Source organism: Brassica napus (genome assembly GCF_020379485.1).
Source record: "Brassica napus cultivar Da-Ae chromosome A8 unlocalized genomic scaffold, Da-Ae chrA08_Random_1, whole genome shotgun sequence".
Taxonomy (NCBI): domain Eukaryota; kingdom Viridiplantae; phylum Streptophyta; class Magnoliopsida; order Brassicales; family Brassicaceae; genus Brassica; species Brassica napus.
Genome location: NW_026014084.1, coordinates 11138 through 17166, shown reverse-complemented (window position 1 = coordinate 17166; position 6029 = coordinate 11138). Strand labels below are relative to the sequence as shown.

The 6029-nt window shown below is 52.0% G+C and overlaps 1 non-coding gene across 1 annotated transcript; it reads left to right on the top strand.

The window, feature by feature from the left end:
* The first annotated feature begins 350 nt into the window (after positions 1 to 350).
* Positions 351 to 457, top strand: LOC125594429. Its single transcript, XR_007329856.1, has one exon. It is a non-coding gene; the product is annotated as a small nucleolar RNA R71 (small nucleolar RNA).
* The last annotated feature ends 5572 nt before the right edge of the window (positions 458 to 6029 follow it).

Genomic DNA, 6029 nt, shown 5'->3' with positions numbered 1-6029 from the left:
GGTTTCCAAATTTCTGGAATCCGATACCTCCGATGTAGTTCACATTTTCTTCTCCTTCCGTATCTGCTACTTCTCCTTCAGCTGAACAGACTTGCTTCCTAAGAAGCTCGTGCACCACATCTAACTTAGCTCTTACTTCGTCCATCTGTTCCTTCCCGATAGAGGCTACAGACTTCTTCCGTTCAGAGTCAGTGTTTTTGGTGCTGCTGCTGTTAGCAAGGTTTTCGATAAGTCTCACAGCTTCCAACGGATTCCGAGTAGTGAAGTTTCCATCAATCGCCGTATCAAGAGCCATTTGATACTGTAAGGCGAGACCTCGGAAGAAAGTGCTTAGCAGCTGCACTTCGTTAAATCCGTGGTGTGGACAGTCTCGCTGGAAGAACCTAAATCTAATCCACGCATCTTTGAAGGACTCTCCAGCCTCCTGCGAGAATGTGGAAATTTTGTTTTGAAGTTCTTCAGCGCGCGCCTCATCAAAGAATTTTTGTAAGAAAGCATTCTTGATGTCGGCCCAGGATGTTAAAGATCCTGTGGGTTGCTGCCTAAGCCAGTGCATCGCTTCTCCATTCAGTGTGTATCTGAAGAGCTTGCACAGCAGGTAATCTTCGGGGACTCCTTCCATCCGAATAGCAGCGATTAAATCCTCGAACCGTTCTAGATGGTCCATAGGATGCTCGTGCGGTAACCCAGAGGAGGGTATCTGCGACATGAGAGTGTAGTATTGAGGCTTCAGCTCGAAATTCTGCTTCTGGATCTTCGGAAGTCGAATAGCTGATATGTTGGAATTGTACTCATCTGGGCGATTGTAGTCGGCCAGTGGTTTTGATCGAGCGTCCTCGTCTACAGGTTGAGCAGCTACTGTAGCATCAGCATCAGGGATTACAGTCCCCTGAGCGTCTATTTTCTGACCTGTTGCATTACGCACATGACCGTCCTGGTCATACAGGTTTCCGTTCTCGTCCTGTGTTTGAATAATAATGTTTAACATTTTTGACGACACGATATCGATCGACGTACGCGGTGTAGTATCGATCGTTGTCGAACGATTTGGATCGATCGACGATGAAGGTCTAGTGTCGGTCGACGGTTGGTTTTGCGTATCGATCGACGACGAAGTTGTTGCGTTGAGCGATGTGGAACGTTGACCTCTACGGATGATGCGTTCCAAATGAGCAGGATCGTCTGAGAACAGCAAGTCTTTCTGATCAGTACATACAGGACGTCCGTGGGTGTCCGTCAGCACACACAGGACATTTGTGTGTGTCCATCAGCACACACAGGACGTCCGTGGCTGTCTGTGTGTGTCCGTGTGTGTCCGTCAGCACACAGAGGACGTCCGTGGCTTTCCATCAGTACACATATCAGCACGTTGGTCCTTCGACTCAGCACGCTGACCCTTCATGTGGACTGTTCGGGTGATTTTGGCCCACGTGGGCTGTCTGTTCAGTACACACAAGACGTCTGTGGTGTCCGCCAGCACACACCAGACGTCTGTGGCTGTCCGTCTGTGTCCGTCAGCATACACAGGACGTCCGTGGCTGTCCATCAGTACACATATCAGCATGTTGGTCCTTGGAATCAGCACTCTGGCCCTTCTTGTGGACTGTTTGGGTGATTTTGGGCCCACGTGGGCTGTCTGTTCAGTACACACAGGACGTCCGTGGGTGTCCGCCAGCACACACAAGACATCCCTGTCAGCACACACAGTACACACAGGACGTTCATGGCTGTCCATGTGTGTCTGTGTGTGTCCGTCAGCACACACAAGACGTCCGTGGGTGTCCGTCAGCACACACATGACGTCTGTGTGTGTCTGTCAGCACACACAGGACGTCCGTGGCTGTCCGTGTGTGTCCGTCAGCACACACAGGACGTCCGTGGCTGTCCATCAGTACACATATCAGCACGATGGTTTTTGGACTCAGCACGCTCACCCTTCCCGTGGACTGTTCGGGTGATTTTGGCCCATGTGGGCTGTTTGTTGAGTACACACAAGACGTCTGTGGGTTTCCGCCAGCACAAACAGGATGTCCGTGTCTGTCTGTGGGTGTCCGTGTATGTCCGTGTATGTCCGTCTGTGTCCGTCTGACACACAGGACGTCCGTGGCTGTCCATCAGTACACATATCAGCACGTTGGTCCTTGGACTCAGCACGCTGGCCCTACCCGTGGACTTTTTGGGTGATTTTGGCCCACGTGGGCTGTCTGTTCAGTACACACAGGACATCTGTGGCTGTCCGTGTGTGTCTGTCAGCACACACAGGACGTCTGTAGCTGGCCATCAGTACACATATCAGCATGCTGGCCCTTCCCGTGGATTGTTCGGGTGTTTTTGGCCCACGTGGGCTGTTTGTTCAGTACACACAAGACATCCTTGGGTGTCCGTCAGCACACACAAGACGTCTGTGGGTGTCCGTCAGCACACACAAGACGTCCTGTGTGTACAGAACAGACAGCCCACGTGGGCCAAAAATCACCCAAACAATCCACCGGAAGGGTCAGTGTGCTGAGTCCAAGGACCAATGCGCTGATATGTGTACTGATGGACAGCCACAGACGTCCTGTGTGTGCTTACGGACACACACGGACAGCCATGGACGTCTTGTGTGTACTGAACAAACAGCCCACGTGGGCCAAAATCACCCGAACAATCCACGGGAAGGGCCAGCGTGCTGAGTCCAAGGACCAACGTGCTGATATGTGTACTGATGGCCAGCTACAGACGTCCTGTGTGTGCTGACAGACACACACGGACACACACGGAGAGCCACAGACGTCCTGTGTGTACTGAACAGACAGCCCACGTTGGCCAAAATCACCCAAAAAGTCCACGGGTAGGGCCAGCGTGCTGAGTCCAAGGACCAACGTGCTGATATGTGTACTGATGGACAGCCACGGACGTCCTGTGTGTCAGACGGACACAGACGGACATACACGGACACCCACAGACAGACACAGACGTCCTGTGTGTGCTGGCGGACACCCACAGACGTCCTGTGTGTACTCAACAGACAGCCCACATGGGCCAAAATCACCCCAACAGTCCGCGGGAAGGGTGAGCGTGCTGAGTCCAAGAACCATCGTGCTGATATGTGTACTGATGGACAGCCACGGACGTCCTGTGTGTGCTAACGGACACACACGGACAGCCACGGACGTTCTGTGTGTGCTGACAGACACACACAGACGTCATGTGTGTGCTGACGGACACCCATAGACGTCTTGTGTGTGCTGACGGACACAGACAAACACACACTGACACACACAGACACACACGGACAGCCATGAACGTCCTGTGTGTGCTGTTCAGCACACTGACCCACAGACGTCCTGTGTGTGCTGACGGACACAGACAAACACACACTAACACACACAGACACACACGGACAGCCACGGACGTCCTGTGTGTGCTGGCGGACAACCAAGGACGTCCTGTGTGTAATGAACAGACAGCCCACATGGGCCAAAATCACCCAAACAGTCCACGGGAAGGGTCAGCGTGCTGAGTCCAAGGACCAACGTGCTCATATGTGTACTGATGGACAGCCACGGACGTCCTGTGTGTGCTGACAGACACACACGGACAGCCACGGACGTCCTGTGTGTACTGACGGACACACACAGACGTCCTGTGTGTGCTGACGGACACCCACAGACGTCCTGTGTGTACTAACGGACACACACATACACACATGGACACACACGGACAGCCAGAGACGTCCTTTGTGTGCTGACGGACAGCCACAGAAGTCTTGTGTGTTCTGGCGGACACCCACGGACGTCCTGTGTGTACTGAACAGACAGCCCACGTGGGCCAAAATCACCCAAACAGTCCACGGGAAGGGTCAACGTGCTGAGTCCAAGGACCAATGTGCTGATATGTGTACTGATGGACAGCCACGGACGTCCTGTGTGTGCTGACGGACACAGACGGACACACACGGACAGACACGAACAGCCACGGACATCCTGTGTTTGCTGGCGGACACCCACGCACGTCCTGTGTGTACTGAACATACAGCCCACGTGGGCCAAAATCACCCGAACAGTCCACGGGAAGGGTCAGCGTGCTGAGTCCAAGGACCAACGTGCTGATATGTGTACTGATGGACAGCCACAGACGTCCTTTATGTGCTGACGGACACACACGGACAGCCACAGACGTCATGTGTGTGCTGACGGACACACACGGACGTCCTGTGTGTGCTGATGGACACCCACGGACGTCATGTGTGTGCTGACGGACACACACAAACACACACACGGACAGCCACAGACATCCTGTGTGTGCTGACGGACAGCCACTGACAGCCACGGACGTACACTGTGTGTGCTGGCGGACACCACGGACGTCCTGTGTGTACTGAACAGATAGCCCACGTGGGCCAAAAATCACCCAAATAGTCCACGGGAAGGGCCAGCGTGCTGAATCCACAGGAAGGGCCAGCGTGTTGAGTCCAAGGATCAACATGCTGATATGTGTACTGATGGACAGCCACAGACGTCCTATGTGTGCTGACGGACACAGACGGACATGTAAGACCCGTTCCTGGTCTCTTGACCCAACTGGATACGAGTGCTTACTTATTAATTTCTTTGCTTGTTTGATCCATTTTAAGTCTTTTATTTACTAAGTCATATTCGAATATGAGGTTCATAAACAAAGGAACAGATTGCACATCGGAATAACAATGTATAAACTTTGTATTACTTAGAAACATGAGATTCAATACACAACTTCTTAACAGTCTCATAGACAATCACTAGTTCATCCCTAGTATCATCTAACCACACGTTACACAGCCTCTCACTGACCGAGCCTTCACGGCTCCTTGGCTTGACCAGAACCATCCTTAGTTCCTGAAACCACAACCAGATAAGCATTAATCATAACCGAGAATAGAACGGATTGATTCTACAATGCTTGGCTTGGTTCCTAGAACTTAGATAAACCTCAGTCAACATAATCATAAAACGTATGAACCTACTTACCGTATCCTAAGTCATTCAACAAACCACCCCTTGACTTAGAATCAGATAGATAGTCCAGAATAGATAAACAGAACACACGAACAGATCCGGATCGTCCCCAAAGACAAATCCGTCTAACCGGATAGAATCTAGGTGCGACAGGCCAATGGAGTCCGGCTCAATGGCCCAACGGAATCCCTTACCTGATCCGGCCTTAGGCCTGGATCCAATCGGACGAGTACGCCTCAAGCCTAATCCGAAAGGCAACCGGTCAGACCTTGCGACTCTACCTTGGCTTAGACAAACCGTGACCTTGTCTTGACTAGACAAGCCATAGGCTGATCCATAAGGATCGGTCCTAACCCGTCCCGAAAGACACCGTTTGGAACATGCACCCTTTGGCCATTCGTGCCTCTTGGACACTCATGACTCTTGACAACTCGTGCCCTTTGGGTCATTCCCAACCGTTCGTCCTAACCGCCCAGTCTTGGTGCGATCGGATCATCCGACTAACCGACCCGTGTCTAGGCTAGCGGTTTGGTTATGTTCGGCCAAAGCCTAGGGACGTGTCCCTTGGACTCAACCAACACAACCTTTCGTGTTTAACCAGAGAGAAGAGAAGAGAAACGAATTGAAACAGATAAGGAGAGCCGGATGGGACTTAGGAACCGAGCAGAGCCGCGGTGCGGTCGCATGGACCGTCCGTTCGGTCTGATGGAGCCACAGCCCATCACATACCTTGTGAACCACGTCTGGGTTCTCCATGCTCTTCTCCTTGTCTTGATCTCCCATTCTTGACCGGAGTTAGTTCTCAAACGATCAGAGTCGCCGGAACACAACACCACCACAATCGGCCTTTCTCTTGGCCGGAACTCTCTCTTTCTCTCTTTCTTTCTCTCTACGTTTTTCTCTGAGTATTTTACTCTGGAATTGGATAATGAATTCGACCAGAGAGCCCCCATATTTATAGAAAACGAGGGGGTAAGTCTTGCCCCACGAACAGGCATGACTTGCTAGCGAATGGGCACCATCGGCCAAGGGTTGTCCCTTTCGGCCACT